At 35.0% G+C, this 19,572-nt stretch overlaps 1 protein-coding gene across 1 annotated transcript in view; it reads left to right on the top strand.

Annotated features, from left to right (window-relative positions):
• The window catches only part of Gpc5 (glypican 5), a 1,301,425-nt gene that overhangs the window by 1,155,525 nt on the left and 126,328 nt on the right, over window positions 1-19,572 (top strand). The gene's annotated exons all lie outside the window — the stretch shown is intronic.

Genomic DNA, 19,572 nt, shown 5'->3' with positions numbered 1-19,572 from the left:
TCAAATTCTTTTTTAGATATGTATTGTTGACAGAAGAATATAAAAATATTTGCTTAAAAAGCAAACAAAATACACATATAACACAGCAGTTGTTGTCTTTAAAATCTCAAAGTGTTTTGCTTTTCATTGTTTAAATAGTACAGAGATATTGTAAAATATAGTCAGTTTGCTAAAATGAAACCATCCTATTTAATAAGTTCCTTTGCTTTCACTACTATGTCATCTCTATTTCTTTAGTCAAATAATTCATAGTGGACTATAGATTCCAGCTGGGCTGGAACTTCCCCACTGAGGTCACCTTTGTCCAACATTTTAAACTTGATGAGAACTGAGCAAAGACTATAGCCTCAGGTGGACTTTGTTTAAATATTGATTCTTCCCAATGATAATGTAAACTTGGTAAAATTATATTAAATTCTCTTTTTTGGAAGATCTAATTTAGAGTTTATGAGAACTGCATTGAAAGAGAAAATATCTTGAAATACTTTTAAAATCCAAAATGCTACACACACACACACACACACACACACACACACACACAATGGTTCTTCAGTGAAAACCTGAAAGAAGAGTATTATCCACATTCCATTTTTTTCTGAATAAGCCTAAGCCCATGTCTAGAACTAGATCCAGGCCTGGGGTAAAATCCGATTCCTGACATTGAATCAGGACAAGTAAATTATTAGAGCTTCTCCATTTAAAAACTTTCTCATCTACCTAAGAGGGGTTAAAATAGTGCCTTATTCATGATATAAGGATCAAATATGAGAGCACCTAACTTTGAGTGTAATATGTGCCATGTGTCCTATCAGTGTTATAAGCTATGATGTAAAGAGGGATGCTGCAGGTAATTAGGGGCCCCCGCAGTACATATCAGTGTAATGAATCCTGCAGTAGAAGTTTACATGGAAGTACCTGAGAACAAAGCAGATAGCTTCTAACTCAGTCTTCCCCACACCAAGGAAAGGGACTTTTACCCAGCTGCAGAAAAACAAACAAAAATTTTGGGATACAATTCGATTCTTGTCTTCACTCCCTGCCTTTCTCATTCATCCATGTCTAACCTACATGCAAATTCTCAAGAGGGGATTAGGCTATGCATGGTTTCCCAAACCTGTTGGACCTTGTTACCCTTTTTCCATGGAAAATATTACAGGGCTACTGGTCTACCAAATGTATTTTGAGAAATGCTGGGTAATGTGATACTTGGTCTGAGAGGCAGAATAACAGGAAAATTATAAGAAAAATCTCCAAAGTTAGGGAGATTCCATTCTTCTCTACCAACAAATTGTATTTTCAATTCTTTCATTTTTGTTCATTACTATAACATAGCTTAACAGAAGTCAACATCAACTTTGTCTTCAAATTGGAGGCACTGCTTGCCCTCTTACTCTCCTATCCATGTGTTGTCTTGGAATAGTTACCTTTGTCAGATATAAATATGGTTGACATTCCCATACCTATACCACAAGAAAGTAGAATAAAACTAAAACTCCTTGCTTTCATCCAGATTTTCCCCCTATTCTAGTGTGTATTTATATCTCCAACGTCAACTTACCCCTCTTAAGTCCTTGCAATATTAATCCACTTGAGGGATGTTGAACTTGATATTCCCTTTGCCCTGAACTTTTCCTCCTAATCGCCTCAAACCTTCTTCTCACTGATGGATGCTTTCTCCTACTTTCTACTTCCACACAAGTGTCACTTTCTAAAACCATGCCTGACCTCTCCTGGGACAGCTGCTCTCCAGCCAAAACACTCTCTGCTCTCATTCTTCTTAGATCCTCCACTGAATTATCTGTCTACAGATTTTTTGGTTTGATTGTTTATGTCTTTATTCATTATCCAGTTCTTATCCCGTCTTCCTTATCCTCAGAAAATAATTTGCATGAGAATAAAGTTCTTACCTCTCTGGTTCAAAACTGTCATTATATCCTATAAAAAGAAATACCTGATATATAATATATGTTCATTTCCTAATACATGGATCTAATATCTGTTCAGTAAATGTATGCTGAATTAACTTTAATCCCTTTCATGGTTAATATGGTACTACAAACAAAAGTTTTTCAGAAAAAAATGCAGAAAAAAAACATGGTCACTGGAGTAACTTCTACCTCCACGGTGTTTGCCAATTAGCTTTAGCCTCAGGCTCATCAGAAACTGTGACCAAAAGACAAAATCTGAACAAGATACCTAGAATTCCATTTGATTGCATCATATCCTTTAAATAGGATATTAGGTTCACTAGAAAAACTGGCAGTTTAGAAAATTTGAATGCAAGTTTAGTTTTATTTTATTTTGAAGTCTAATGTCAAATGTATGTAACTTGTAATTTCTTTTTTAATTGTGAGTTGTTTTTTATTCCACTTTGATTGGTAAAGAAAATGTGTCTCTTACTTTTGCCTTTGAAACCACAATGACAGTAATACTTGAGAATAAATACCACCTTTTGAAGTATGTGGTAAATCTGTATGTAAAATGAAAAGTGATAGATTTTTTTAAAAATAGTCTCTTCTACTATTTTGGAAACCCAAGTGTGTCACCCCTGGTGTATATGGATTGTAGGAATGATATTGAGAACAGCCATACTGAAATATGCATTGCACCATAGATGATGAAGTCAGCTTTTTGACAAAAACAATCTTACCTTTTCTAATAAAACTAGGAAAACCAAGTTCTTAGAAATTACAAAAACAATTATGAGCCTCCTTAATAATTGCAACCTAATTACTAAATCCTTTCTTGTCCAATGGTAAGGACCTCTTTATAAAATAAAAGAGAGATTTTTTTTTTTCACTTCCCATAGTTATTCTGGTCAATGAGATTCTCTTGTGGTTTTTGCATACATTTAACATGTAATATTTTCATTGACTTCACTCTATTTCAAAAGATCAAAAAGTTCTGAAACATTTATATACAGATTTGTGTAGAAATGGTTCTTTTAGGCAATTATTAACTTGTAGTTAATGTTGAAAAATATGTTGTCAAGTGTGAAGAGACAATAATATTTAATGAAAAGCAAGCTATTTAAACAAAGGCAAAAGCTTTTTGATTTTAAGACCAATTCTTGCTGTATCCATAACTTGAGAGACTTTTCTTTTAATCTTCCTTATATGATGATTCTACCTTCCAGACCAAGCGTCATGTTACCTAGCATTTCTCAAAATATATTCAGTAGACCAGTACCCTTGTAAGATTTTCCATGGAAAAAGGGTTACATGGTCCAACAGGTTTGGGAAGCCATGTATAGCCTAGCCCCCTCCTGAGAATTTGCATTCATAAAATAAACTACAGGCTCTCGGAAGTCCAAGAGCAAAATTCTAGTTTAATCCAAAAATTTTCAAACTTCTTTTACTCTTGCAATGTCAGTTAAGTAATAGGTATAGTTTTTTGTGATCCTTGCCTTATCACAATAGCTATGAGGATTACATTGCATCAATTACTTGCTGACTATAATCAATTTTCACAGTACTTGGACTTAATAAATCAATTTCTGCTACCTCATGAAATGTTAATTTAACAGGTGATTATAAGCTTCTGAACACACAATGTCCTTATTCATATGTAACCATATGTACCTGTATATTTTTAGCAAATTCTTATGCATAAAATAAACTCAAGATTTTCAGATTATTCATTTTCCATTCTAAATTGGAGATTCTTACCTGGATTTGACAAACTACGTGCCTAAACAAAGTCAGAACTGAAAATCAGAAATAAGTTTAATTAGATAAGGACAAACACTCATTGACCTAAAACCATGAAGAACATGAGGAAATTTTTAATATTGGAGGATGTACTTTGTAGTTACTGGTAAGTTTGGTTATTTATTTATGTATTTTAAAGGGGGAGTTCTTTTTTTCTTTTCTTTTTTTGGGGGGTACCAGGGTTGAACTTGGGGACAGTCAACCACTGAGCCACACCCCCAGCCCATTTTTAGAGACAGGGTCCCACTGAGTTGCTAAGGGCCTCACTGTTGCTGAGGCTGGCTTTGAACTCACAATCCTCCTGACTCAGCCTCCTGAGCCACTGGGATTACAGGCATGCTCTACTACACCCAGGCCAAAAGGAGAATTCTTAAAGCTACTTTCAGATTCTTCAATGGGGTTGAGTGATTGGTTGACAATTCCTGCAAACTTCTGTCACATCTTGTAGTTTCTCTCTTCTGGACCCTTGTATCCTGCCTTCTGTTCCATTTGTTAGAATGAGCTGAACATGATCATAAGAAATGAGTGATCTAAATCTCATCTACTTTCACCTTTGAAAACCATTATGACATCATTTCTCTTTTGGAAGAGCCCTATAAGATTGCTGTTATCACCAGGTGCAGTGAGTGGCACTCGCCTAGAATCCAAGCATCTGAGGAGGATTATAGGTTCAAAGCCAGCCTCAGCAACTTAGTGAGACCCTGTCTCTAAATAAAAAATAAGGGGTGGGATGTAGTCCAGTGGTTAAGTGCCCCTGGGTTCAACCTCTGGTATGGAAGGAAGGGAGGAAAGAAGGGAGGAAGGAAGGAAGGAAGGAAGAAAGGAAGGTTGGTTGATTGACTACTGTCATTACTTCCAGAAGAGAAAGCTGGAAGGGAAGGAGACAGGAAGGAAGCAACTTGGGAAAGAAGAGAGGAATGAAAGAACCAAAAAATTGGTGCCTCTAGCTCCTGACTCACACCTTTGCTTCCCTTAGACAAAAACAGAAACCCCAAACCCTGGAAAAAACATTCCTCTTGCTCCCCCCACCCCTTTCTCCTCTCCCTCTAGTTCTCAGAATCCATATGATTCAGGCTTCATCCTCACGATTTTAAAGTCACCAATAACTTCTACACTATTCCTTCAGAGGGTCACAGGCTCTTCTGTTACCTTCAGAGCTTGTCTTCCACAAATCTCCCTCCCCATCCCACTCTCCTCTCTCCTCTTGGCCCTTGGTTGTTCCTAACATGTGCCAAACCCTCTTCCTTCACAGGTGCTCACACTTGGCGTATCCTCTGCTCAAGAATCTTCTCTCCTCAGACAGCCAAAACGTTCATTCCCCTCACTTTCTTCATGTTTCTGGATCCAATATTACTTTATTAGTAAGACTCTCCAGGACCATGTACATAAACACCCTATACACTGGCACTTCTTGCTACTTTGTACCCTGTTTTATTTTTCTCACTGATACTCATCAATTGAGTAAATAAACATTAAATATTCACTTGTCTTTGCTTTTGCTTATCTCACTTGCTTCACACCTATATTGAGAGTTCCATATGACAGATATTTTGTTACTGTTTTCTTAGCCCTATCCCCAGCTGAAGAATAGTACCTGACATGCAATAGATACTCGTTGCATTTTTATTGATGAATGAAAGATCAAGTGTTTGGTATGCATAAAACATTGGACTGGGTGCTGCAGTTAAATTATGAGTGAAATGTAGGTTTATTGATCTTTGCAATAGTGCTTGCTGCACTGGCTAAGAGTATGAGGAAGTCTCTGTGGATAGCTTTGGACTATCCTGAAAGATTGGTAGGATGTCTGCATGTTGAAGTCTGGGGTGGGACATAATATTTCATGGACATAATAAACAAACAAGCAAAGTAGGAATGAATTGAGGAAACAGTGGTAATTTAGTTTGCCTATAGCAAGGGATAATGCAATTGAGAAATGAAAGGAAGCAGATAGAATACACCGGCCGGGGTGGGGTGGGGGACCCAAATATCAAAAGAGCCTTTCCCCTCCTCTTAGATATTTGAAAATCTGTTATGTGTTTTCTTTTTCTTTCTTTCCTTTTTTTTTCAATTCAGAGACAGGCATTCTCTGTCTTTACTAACTATAGCAATTGCAAACATGTTACTAATTGTATTAAATTTTCTGTGGATTATACTTCTTTATATGTGTGGATATGCATGTAAATATGTGTATATCTACAATGTCTGTCTTCCTGCTTTATATCAAAGTCTCCAAATTGAAAGCCCACCTAATCCATATACATAAAATGTTTAGCTACCATTCCTTATATGTGGAAGGCATTCAATAAAGGTTTGTTGCATTAATATAGATAGCCATCTTTAGAGGCAAAAAAAAATTCTCAGCTAAAATATTCCAAATGTGCACAGAGGAAATACTATGGAGCTTCTTTAATGCTGGTTGGTTTGAGTTTGTTGATAGGAAATAAAAACCTGAAGAAAATGTTTGATCTTGAAAGTCACAATCCAACTTGTCTCTTAAAGAGATTAATCTAGCATCCTAGATTTTATTACAGCAAGGAGATCTCAGAGCAGGGAGGCAATATGGGAGATAAATCCAATAGGTATTTCCAACTGGTTAAGAGGTAATGAGTGTCTGAAGTGGAGTGGAACAAATGAAGATGGAAAATAGGAGACAAAAGGAAAGCAACTGCTGAGGCATGGGCTGCAGGATTGAGCAGCTCATCCACTTCGGGGGCACTATGGAGTGTGCAAGGCTGAGACATTAAGAATGGTGGAGCTGCAGTCAGAAAGAGGGGAATAGGAATGCTTTTAGTAAAACATGAGTTCCGGTTTCATCACCTGAGCTGTTGGTGCTTTGGCCATAAGGGCAGAGTCCTTTTAAGAGATGAGAACTAAAGCATATTTATATTTAAGGGAAAAGGTTAATATAATTAATTAAGGGTTAATGCTAAAGATATAAAATTGAATGCACCTGCAAAGAAGTAATGATTACAGCTCTAGTTGATTACTCTAATTGTTCATTATAGGATAGATTAGAGTGAGAAAAAAATTCAAACAAACCAATCTTTGAATTAGATAACATTTGTCAATACAAATCCCTAAGAAGAATGTAAGTAGAAACAGAGAAAATGAGTTAAAAGAAATTGAGTGAAGAAGTAGGGGAAATTTGGGTTATACTATAAGTAGTAAATATAATCAAATAATTAAAAATAAATCATCTGTAAATGGGAGAATTTAATAATAACATGATGGCAGACTTTGTTAGGGTTAGTCCAAAGTTAACCTCCCCCTTTCTTCTTGTGAGGAAGGATCCATTAATTATTAATTCATACCAGACAAAATTCATTTCGGTCTCTTTTTGTGCCATGTACTTGGATTAAAAACTTGGCTAAACTGATTCCTCTCTCAATGTACTTTCTGACTGATAAACAGATATGTAAGCAAAAAATATAAAGACATATATTGCTTGTGATCATAGTGAAAAATATCTGTATATTCCAGTGTGGGTAACAGTGAGCTAGTGGTTAGTTCTGCTCCTGGAGGTATATGTGAAGATTCACAAGGAAGATGTTAAATGAAGAGTCTTAATAAAAGACTATTTGTAGTCTCCTTTGCTTCCTTCCAGGATGGGGAAGAATATACACAAGAAAGCATAAGAAAGATTTTTTCTAGAAGTTATATTACTATAATCAAAAACTCAGATACAAAATATAGCATGATATTTAATTGAAATTCTAGCATATTGTACAAATATAGCATAGGTTACTCTTGCATGAGATGGAGTTGGATCAAAGATCAAAGGTCCAACAGTGAAAGTTTCTGTCTACCCTGATGTGGAATTAGAGCACCATCCTCTAAGGGGAGGGTTTTAAATAGGGGATACATGTGATCCAATTTGTCTTTTAGAAATGACCCTGGCCTCAGTGTGGTGTTAAAATCATGGCAGCAGTGGAGAGGCAGGAAGATTTAAAGAAGGATTGGGGATGGTATTCTAATAAACCATGAATCCAGGGAAGAAATTAGGATGATCTCCTGTAGATTATTGGCAGTGAAACAAGGAAACCGATTTTAAAAGCAGGTTTCAAGACAGATTTGGTAATTGTGAGGTGACAGAAAGAGGAAGAAGGCAATAAGAGCCTTCTAGTCTGAGAGACTGGATGGATAGAGCTGACATCACAATAGAGAAAGTTCAAGCAGAACTATATCAGAGAAAACTTCTGAGTTTGCTTTTGGGTATTTGCAGTTATCAATGTGCCATCCTTACAGAAAAAGGTGCTCCCTAGGCAGGCACTAAAGGGTACTGAAACTCAAAGAGGACACTAAAGCTAAGGACTGTGGAATCACTGCAATCTAAGTAGCAATTTAAGATTCCGGAGGAGGTAAGATTTACTTTAGAAAGACTGTAGAGGGAAAAAAAAAATTAGAAGAAAGGGTAGAACCCTAAGAATAAAAATGTTGCTAGAGCACACAGAGGAGGGTTAAGAACAAATTGCCAATGACGTGGAGTAGCAAGACTGGGATTCCTGGGGGTTGTTCAGAAAACTACTGGCATAAAGATATTGAAAAGACCAGTTGAAGTAATGGCATTTCATTTGGTTGGAAAAAGATGGCAGATCAGATCTAGCAGTGTGTTTCTAGGAAATAGAACAAGCCTAATTTAAAACATAGCAAACCTCAGAGCTAAAGAAAAATATAGGGACAATTTGTATAGGTATAAACAGAAGATGGATGGATGGACAGATGGATGGATAGACAGATCCATCCCATGGTATATCTTCATATGTTCATGATTTTACAACTGTTTACAGGTTCTTCATTTTTGCACTGCAAGTTAGGAGTCTGGTCTTATCCATTCTTTGTTATATCCTATGTTGTGCAATATAAAAATTCGTAACTCTAAATGCTAAAAACATTATTGAATTTTAACACATTGAGGTGTTCAGAATGCTTTATTTATGAAAAACTTGAATCCATTGTCTGGTCACTTGGAATTTTTGTTAGTCCCCTTTCTATTACCATAAAGGCACATCTGCAATAATCAATTTATAAAGAGAAGTTCATTTCAACTTGGATTCCAGTCCCTGAATGATTGGCCCCATTGCTTTTGACTTTTGAGGCAATGCAACATGGCAGGGATCACATGATAGAGCAAAACTGTTCATCTTAAGGAACCCAGGAAGAGGAAGGTGTTAGTCCCCCACAAGTACATAACTCAGTTATCAAAGACCTCCCACTAGCCCTCACCTCTCTCCAAGTCTCTGCCATTTCCCTCTGCATCAAGTTCTGTTTCAAGCTCTCAACACATGGTCCTTTGAGGAATATTCCAATTCCAAACTATAGAAGGGTTCATTTTCAAATTTTGGTTCAAAACATTAAATATCATTTTATATAACAATTATATACTTTATGTGGGAATAACTACAAAGAAAATCAGAACTGTTACACCAGCATAGACCCCCCATCCTAGTTTGCTTTTGGTTTTGCTTTTTTTTTTTTTTTTTAGTCTCTAGAACATTCTTAATTGTGATTTCATGCTTTAGATGCTAGAAGCAAGAACCACAATCTCATCATATTTTAGCATCAGTGATACCCTGACACACTGGGTGCATTTCTATAGCACACCTGGCACTTTCAAAAATGTTAAGTCACATCAGAACAATTTTTTTTTTTTTTTTGTATTTCAGTCATCAAAAATCACTGGTGCAGAAGGTCTCTTGGTAAAGCTTAGGTCTGAAATAATTGTGTGTTTCTTTTTCTCATAATTTGGACTCATATGGTTTATACAGATTTGGCATGGTTTTGAAACCTTCCCTCCAGCCAGCTTGCCACTCCAGATGGCATTCCCTCTCTGAACAAGCTGAATCCTCTGGTCATGAAGGTAAAATAGCATTTATTTATAAGTCCTTGGCTAGTCTTGCTTACCACTATTATTCACATCATTGATCCTGAGTACACAGTTCTTAACTCTTGATATTCCTGAATAGTGGTAGGCATTTTTTAAACTCTCAAGTTTGGTATTTTAATAAGTCAAAAATAAGAAGTCAAATTTTCAAAAGCATGTCAAGTTAAACATTAATTTCATTGTTATGTGGCTTACACTTGAGAGTCTTGCTTTTATTCTTTGAGAATATGATTAGCTCATTTTCATTGACATCTTTTTATAAATTTGAGCTCATTGTTTATATATTACTGGTTTTAAAAGAGAACTTACCAATGAATACAACTAAGCCTACATTAAAAATACAACTTTTTAAGACAATTAGATATATTTAATCAGTTGATTATAAATTGTTAAGTTCTAGAACATTCATTGTATCTCTCACTAGTCACTAGGGAACTAAAAGATTAGTCCCCATCCAGTCATCTAAATGCTTCTTACAAATGGATTATTCTGCATTTACATTTAAATTTATAACACTGAAAGACTGAACCCAATTGGTGTAGTACCTTTGAAAGTTGCACTTCAAAGGGATACCTCCATTTTCATGTGAAATTTTAATTATTTGGTAAGTTCTGAATTAGGTCTTTCTTAAAGAGCAATTAATTTCAAAATAAGTAACTTTCTAGCTACAGTTTTAAGTAAGATCTTTTCAAGTAATTAAAAGCAAAAGAAAAGGGGTTTGCAAACTTAGAGAACTAACAATATTTTCTTTAGAACCACCTACATTTGCTTCATTTTTAGTTGCATTTTTTTTTCCCTAAGTGGTTCTGACACTAAATAATCATGAGCAGGATGCATTTTGTCTGTAGTCCTTCTTAAGACTCCTCCAAACACAAAGAAATCATACAGGTTTCTCCATCTGCCTTCTGTATACATAATCTACTCCTAATACCCCATTTGTCTATCAAGAACTGCAAGTTACATTTTGAAACTAATCAGAGTTCATCACAATATTGCTTAATATCATGCAATAGAAGGGCCTTGGGTAGATATTAAGAGCAACCTGGATACCCTCATGCTGATAACATTCCATGTAAATGAAAGGATTTTTCTCTTAATTTTATTAGCACACTATCTCACACAAAGAGTAGGATTTAGCTCTGTGGGTCAATATTCTATATGTGTATATGAATATTCCCATCCATACATCCATTTTTAGCATTTTGATAAACTGGCTTACAGGATATTTGTGCTGTATGTGCCCAAGATAAGTTATATTGTTCTTATTTTATAGATGAGGAAATAATATTAAAGAACTTAAAGCACTGTGTTCTTTTCAATGTAGTGGTATTATTCTCTTCAATTAGTCCTTTGAACCAGAGAGAGGGAAATTAATAAGAAAGGAGAGGAAACCAAAGAGCAAATGCATAACACAACAATTTACTTCAGCCAGTGAGTGTTCTATTTAGTTTTATGTTGGAAAAAGAGAAGTCACTTTGTGTGTTAAAGTGAGAGTAAAAGTGAGAGCTGTGGAAATCAGCCCCCAGTCACTGGGGATGTGTGATGACCTCCTCCTTTCTCCTTCAGTAAATGAGTCTGAACACTGGTTATGGATTATATCGATCACATATTAAAATGACAAATGGCCTCCACATTAGCTTGCACACAAGTCTCTTAACAAAATCCATTGAAACTTGTCAGATGCAACCTAAGAATTGAACTAGACATTGATGGACAAGACCGTCCACTGACCATTGAAAACGTGTAGAATCTCCCTGATTAAACTGATGCTTCTGACTTTAATGAGCTGCTATTGATTGGATGTTTACTGCTATAATATATTATTATATTGCTTTTCACAGTGCCATAGTTAAGAGGTTGTAAGCATTTCTGCTATAAATCCTTTTTTTAGAAGCTTGCAGCTCAACCAAAAATTACATAGAGTGATATGATACATAAATTGTAGAGTCATTTTGACTGTAATTTTCCACAAATATATATATTTATTACTAAATAGGTATAGATGCATATACCTATTTACCTACATACCTATAGATATAGACCTAAATAGGTAGACCTATTTAGTGTTTGTGTTTGTACACTTAATTAGAAGCTTCAATATTCTGTGAACAATCAGAAAAATCAGAGGTCTGAGCTATAGTTTATGAATTGTATAAATATATGATGAAAAATTTCCTTGGAGAGAAGATTTCATATGATAGACTTCATAGGACCACAAGAAACATGCCTAAATGTAGCCCAATGAAAACTATATTTTGACATCTTCTCCTTGATTATAAATCATGGACTAGGTACTCACCATTTAACCTAATTAGATATACAAAAATTTTATTAAAATAATAACAATATAAGACAAGGATTATTCTAAAATAAAAAGCTAAAGAAACCGATATCTGCCATTTTATTTTGAATGTGTTTTTTGAACCCTGAGAACATATTAAAATATGCAATTATTTGTATTTTATTTAAATTGTAAAGAGCTGATTTTTTATTTAAAAATATATTTCAGTATTTAATTTTTATTAGAAGTAAACTTTTCTCTGAACCACCACATTTATTTGATATGAATGTGATGCTATTTTAAATGTCTGGTGCCTTATTTCTCTCTTTAGCATGAGGTTTTAAATATTTGTTGGATGACATAGTGAATAGATAAATGAAAAGGATGAATAAGGGAAATTTCTGAGACTCAATTTCACCCCTTTGGTTCTAATGAAATTGTGAATATTACTTTTAATCAGAAGAGTATTCATTTTTACTTTTATGCTTTCAGTTGTTTACCTTTCAAAAATAAACAGACTGCTTCAGACCAATGGAGCCATTGATTGCTGGCACCATTTATGATACACTTTGACTTCTTGAAGAATACACTGATACACTCTGAAACTACTCTTATACTTTCAAAAATTTCAGACTCCTATTGGATTTTTAAATGTCACCAGGAAATCATGAATTTGACCAAATTATGCTCTGTGCATCTATGAACTTATCACAATGCATTCCAATTTTAGGGATACCTACAATGCACCAATTCAAAATAAGGAAGGAAGAGCTATAGGAATGAGGAAGGGGGATTAGGGAAGAGAGAAGCGGAGGGAATGGGGTAGTACTGAGGATTGAAACAGAGAAAACTGTATTATATGCATTTATGAATATGTTAAAATAAAGCCCACCAAGAGGCACAATTATAATGTAACAAATAACAAAAAATATTGGGGAGGGTAGATACCAGGGATTGAACTCAGGGGCACTCAACCACTAAGCCACATCCCCAGCCCAATTTTGTAATTTTATTTACAAAAAAGACAGGGTCTCACTGAGTTGCTTAGCGCCTTGCTTTTGCTGAGGCTGACTTTGAACTCTCAATCCTCCTGCCTCAGCCTCCTCAGGCACTGGGATTACAGGCCTGCACCACCATCCTGGCTACAAAAGATATTTTTAAATGTTTAAAAATAAAAAGCATTAACATGTTCAACAACATGCTTTATACAAAATAGATAAAATCTAAACAAAAAGGAATTTGCTTATTGCTCCAAAAAGCTGAATTTAGAAATTAATAAGCCAATGGGCATTTTTAAGCATATCATATATAATATGTTTTACATCCTATATAAACTATTTTACATTATATGCTTTACATTATTGCTAATATAGGTGGAAGTTAGCCAAATCATACCATATTAATCACTTCCATAATGCATTATATATTGAACAAACTTTCATCATTTCTGATCTTTGGAAAAATATATCATCCAGGAAGAAAAGAATGCATGCTGCTTCATTTTTCACAATATCTGTAAAATCATTAGTTTATCATACAGCATCCTGTTTAGTTTTTAATGGAATTACATGAAGATAACATTTAAGTGTGATCACTAAGCATAGCACCCCAGACACAAAGCATTTGGTTGGTCTTGACAAAGCTTTTTGGCATTTTTAAGTGACATAGACATGCATATTAATGTTAATATGCTTTTATTGACTGATTCACATGCTTTTCAAAAGCCCCTTTCAATTGCTGCAATTTTAGTTCAGTGAAATGCAGAAGGTACATGGATAGAGGGTATAACGATATGTAATTATACTGAATGACATTTACAATTCATAAACTCACTAGTTTGTACAATTCAATAAAGGGAAAGAAGCTCATTCAGAAAATCCAACTCACCCCCTTCTTCATGGTCCTGAAATGAACAAAAGAGAGTTTCAGAAAAAAATTAGAAGGCCAGATTTTCTGCACAATAAAATCAATGGGAGTTTCATAGTAGAAATGTCTGATCCAGAATCTCTCTGTCCCAGCCAAAAAGTCTGGTTCACTGAGCTCTGCAGCTTTATAATTGCCACAGCTATTGCAGTTGGACTAAATATTTTTATAATTCTACCTGCAAACACAAAAGCTTGGCTGAACCAGAATAATCCTAATGGAGGATTTCAGTGAGTATCTCTATAATAATGTCTTCAATTTTCAAATACTGTTGAGAAATTTTTGAGGGTTTTTTTTCCTTATACTATGTGAGGTGATGAAAGGAAGAGATATATTAATGCTGATTCCTAAGACTCCAAGGAAAAGAAGTCTCCTCTTAATCGTTTTGTAAACTCTGAGAAACAGATTAGGTCTTTATCTTGTGATGATACTCCACAGACAAATTCATTTTCTTTTTTTCTTATCTTTCTGAACAGTTTATGAAAAGCAGATTATATATATATATATCAGTGAACTCTATCATTCTGAGTTTTCCTCTCCTGGTTAAATCTCCTTGCAGCACTGTAACTGAGGAGAAAATGCTAGAAAAAGCGGGGAAATTACATGAAAAGCAGGACAGAGGAAGCAGAAAATGAGAAGACAATATTTCTGAAAAGGAATAAGATAAAGTAGATTATGCACAGCAGTTAACTCTTAGCATGCACTAAAGGAAGCTGTCCTAATCCCCTACTGTCTGTACTTTCTCAGAACTACCTATTCCCCAGTCAATATTCTATTCCTAGTGTAATTATTTTAATAACTCAGGCTCAGAACATGACTTTTCACCCCAAAGAGTGCTAATTCTAAAATTCAGTTTATTCTGAATTAAGCATAAACTTCAAAATAATGTAAAGGCTGGAGGTGGGTATGGAGTGTCATGCTAATCCCTCTTCCCTCTCAGAGATCTGAGCAATGAACTAACCCATCATCTCCTTTGTTTATAGTCAAGCAGAGTAGGTATGTTTCCTGACCTTCAACAGGGAGATGTCCACAGCTCCCACACTAAAAGCATTTCTATAGAAACAAAAAAGAATGAGGAAAATACTTATCACTACATTGTTCTAAGAGTTTTATTTTCACCAGTTGCTTAAAATAGACATGCTTATAGTAGGAAACAGCTCCTCCAAGATATAATGAGGCACAAAGTGTACTGTTCATGAAAAATTTATACATACAAACCCACTTACTAAACCATAACATATTTCATCCTTTATTAGAAGTGCAACCAAAGATGTGGACATTTTCCTCCAACTGTGAGCTAACACTATCCAAAGACTAATCTAGAGAGAGCAAACTGTTTTATGACCGTGACAATGTGTGGAAACATTGGAAAGGGTATATACCTAAGGACAGTTTGGGAGAAAATCCTTAGTCATCCAGACCAGATGCTTTTTAATAAAATGATGCAGAAAGGAAAGATAGAAATGTCCCTTTCAATCTCATAAAACTTTATTTTGTCCTAAGTTTCTTCATTTCTGGGATATAGAATTAAAGGTAAACATTTATTTAAAGAGAAGAAACAAGACCTGGATTGTGCCAGTCTAACCAATACAGGATGGATTCTCAAGCTAAAAGCAGAAATGAACAAGTTCATTAGCAGCAACTGCATTTATACATCACGTTACCTTCATGCAATAGATGAGTCCTGAACCTCCTAAATTGTATTGTGTAATAATTAAAAGAAAGAAAAAAACCCTCTAGAGCAGTATTCCTCAATGCTGACACTATTGACATTTTGAAACAATTATTATTTTTTGTGGGGCAAGGTGGTGGGGAGCAGATGATGTCCTATGTATTGTAGGAAGTCCCTGACCACTGCCAACTACATGCCAGCCACATTGCCCCTCCTGTGCTGTGGCAACCTGGAGTATCTCTAGGTGACAAAATGTTCTGCCTCCATTAAGAATCACTGATTTATGATAGATCTGCCTAATTTCCTATTTTTCTACCCATTGTACAGACAATGTAAATAATAATTGCACTTACTTGATGGAGTTCTTGCAAAGGTCAAAGCTTCAGAGCACTCAGAACACTATCTGGCAGAAAACCTGTAAATGATTCATGGTTATTATCCTGAGCCGAAAATGACAAATGACAATTGTTTTGAACATAGAGACTTTTGCAACCATTTTGTCATGGGATGAGTTGATATCACCTGTGTTTGTATTTATATTCAGGATCATTATTCTCATTACATGGATCATTCTTCCATTTTCAATATTAAATAATGATCTTCCCTTTATACATAAGAACTAGTAAACCAGAATCAGTGATGGGAATAAATAGTTTAATTTCACATGGAAAGGAGGCAAATCTTAAATTTATATCGTTAGAATAAATGAGGTAATTTCACTCTTTCTTTTCCAAGCAAAAGCAATAGGAAATTTGAATTGAATTAGGAAGACCACAGACCCAGATGTTGTAAAATTCAGTTGCAAAAAACTGGCTCTATGATCCTAGTAAAATTACTGAACTCTTTACTTAGATTTTTTCAGAGTTTTTTTTTTTTTTTTTCAATTTTGTATTTCTCCACAGGATTTGTATTAGGTAAGAAAGGGCCCTATAATAATGAAATAATGAGCAAGTTGGCGATTTTGTTGACGTCAGTGTGGAACGGCCCATTAGATTAACAACCTCCCATACATGGGTTTTTCCCCATGGCCTTGCTATTGATTCTCGGCCAGATGCATGTTGCATACTGGCTGATACATTTAAAAACAGATCTAATGGCTGCTTAATGTATCCTCGAAAACAGCTTTCAAAAGTCATTAGGCCTTCAAAACGATAGAGTTTGCACTCTTGGGACATCATTCTACAGACAAATTTTTCAGGTTGAATTTTCTTTCTTAATTCGCTTCAAGTTTGTATGGAATTCATCAGCCCAGGAAAGTTTTCTTCAGCTGAAAAGGACACTAAACCTGAAGTCAAAACTATATTTAAAATATGGTTCAGACCCTTTATTGGTGTGATATAGGTTGGTGACATAATTTATTGGGCTTCAATTTCCTCCAGTATGAGCATTGAACAAGATGAGTGATTCTTAGCATGGATTCCCAGTACCAGCAGCATCAACCTCCCCTGGGGACTCATTTGAAATGCAAATTCTTAGATCCCACTCTCAGCATAGTGAGTCAGAAACTGGGGATGAGACCAAGATATGGTAATTCTAACCTATGATAACATTTCAAGACCTCTCCACTAGCTCAGAGGTTGAAAAACTTTCTCTAAAGGCCAGATAATAATATTTTAGGTTCTATGGACCAAGAAGCAAAATCAAGAAGGTATTATATAGAAAGAAAACAAATTTTTTGACATAATTTAAAATATAATAATAATTATAATTATTTTTTTCAATAGAAGTCTACTAATAAGAATGGAAACCTTTTTAGGGGAGACAATATTTTGCTAATTGGGGCTCAGAGTTAAAGTTCCATATCAAATTAATTGAAATACGTTCTTACATAAAAGTCATTCTTAGCTCACAAGCCATTTACTTCAAGTGACAGGAATGATTTGATCTGCAGGCCATAGTCTACTATGCCTTATGTACAGGACCAATACAATGTCATTTTCATTTCTACCCTTTTATGAGGCTACTTACATCAGTGCTAAAGTTCTTTAGCTCCCTTCACTTTTTTCTCTTCTTTAGGTAAAATTAAGAATTCAATTGACAAATCTTATTCTATCCTTAACCTTAACCATTCACCCACACTTGTAGATTATTTCATGAAAACTGATCCAAAAAAGTAACCAAACTGGAAAGTGCAAAATGAGATCATGTGTGCCTGAACTAACTTCTCCCAGAGTCAAACTTAATACTAATAATACTTTTTAAAGATAGTTGAATTATTAATTATTGAATAGTATCTATCACCAGTGTTCTGCTGAGTTCTTTCTTCTGTCAGGGGAAACGCTGTTCAAAAGTAAACAAATATTTCCGAGATTAACTGAAATACCACATATCAAAGTCACGAGTTCTTCTACAGAAGAGATACACAGGAACTTACTATCCCAAGCAATTAGCTGTTATCAGACTGTGAATAAGACATATTATTCAATCCCACTTTTATCCATCCAGGTGGGAATACTAGAAATGGATATCTTTTTAATCAAAGTTTCCATCTTAAGTAAAAACAAAGAGAGCACAAATTAGTTGAATCAATTCATTTGCTTTTGCCGGAAGCTTGCCTCCTGCAATTAATTCGATTGACTAGTCTAATTTCTCATACATTCATTAGGGCATTGATGGGGATATGACTATCAGCTTGAAACATCACTTGGGCTCCATTTTCTCTAATCCCCGAGACTCATAACCACTGCATTGCCTGTAGTTGCTGTGGCTATGTGGAAGAAGAGACCAGTGTTCCCCAAAAGTGTGCAAATAATGTAATTAATCTGTTTAGAAAATATCCATTGTGGATATCGTAGCCTTGTGTATCTAGTCAGGAACTGAGTCAAGTCTCTTGGTATGAGGCAGTTCATTGGTTATGTGAAAAAGGGGAGGGGGGGCCATGTATTAGTTTTCAGTTCATTGTGTAAACCCAGAAAAATGTGCCTTCTTGCATGGGTTTAAAACTAGCTTCTTTCACTTTATTATGGTACTTGCATTTGGACCTTGCAGCAAAATTTCCAGAACTTGACAACTTTAAGTCACATTTCAATCACTGGCATTTTCCCTCACAGAAAGGTGTAGCTTCATGTCTCTGCAGTCTGTGTTGGCTATGCTGCTGTATGGATAGATATACTCTCTACTCTTTCTTTTTCATTTATTAATGAGATGAAATATACACATGGGACAGTGTACAAGGTACACCCAACATAAGTGTACCCCTCAATGAGTGATTTGATGTTTATATCTGTGTGCAACTACCTGCCCAGGTCACAAGGGAGAACATTTCCCACTGTCCACCCAATCAATGTCCACCTCACAGGTAAACACCCCTCTGATTTCTTTTACTACAGATTAGATTTGTCTCTCTCTTAAAATTGTATGGAGTTCTATATTACTTAATATTTTTGTGTGTATTTTTCTCAAGATGATGTCTCTGAATAAACTTGTTTTTAAGTGATATGTATAGAAACAGCCACACCTTGGCATTTCTTGGGTCACAGTGTAGAACCCCATCTACCTCCTGGAGGAATATGTGAAAACCTCCAGTCTCTAAGAATTAAGAGTAATAAAATGCATTAGTCAAATATAAATAATTAAATACTACTTCTTTTCTGCAATCTAATATAATTGCAATTTTTCATATATAGAATTATAAGTACAGGTGTAACTGTTCAGCTAAAATGCAAACTAAAAAATGAATTGTACATTTTGCATGTTTTAGTGATTATTGATATCTGGTAGATTTGAAAAACTGCATAGGGGTTCACAATGATGAATTGCTTTACTTTAAGCAAATTTATAATTTTCAAGTACTTTACTCCACACTTCATGAGCCTAATTTTTCAGGGTTCATTAATTCACTTTCCTCGGGTGGCTGTTATATATTGTTTGGATTTCCATTCATGTCATTTTTGTCCTCAAATCTACAGTGTGCTCCTTGGAAATTCTCAGTTCTCATTTAACTCATTTTCCCCATTTTAAAACTGGTCTTTATGCACAGCACTAATTTCATTTACAGTCCCAGGTTTAAGGATGATGTTTTAGTGTTCTTCCTTGATTTATCTAGTTTTTTCAAAACAAACTAAAGCAAAACCAAAAAAAAAAAAAAAAAAAAAAAAAAAAAAAA

The sequence above is a fragment of the Marmota marmota genome, unplaced genomic scaffold, assembly GCF_001458135.2.
Source record: "Marmota marmota marmota unplaced genomic scaffold, marMar, whole genome shotgun sequence".
Classification (NCBI taxonomy): domain Eukaryota; kingdom Metazoa; phylum Chordata; class Mammalia; order Rodentia; family Sciuridae; genus Marmota; species Marmota marmota.
Note: the sequence above shows the minus strand (reverse complement) of the source record. Positions and strands in the feature narration are given on the sequence as shown.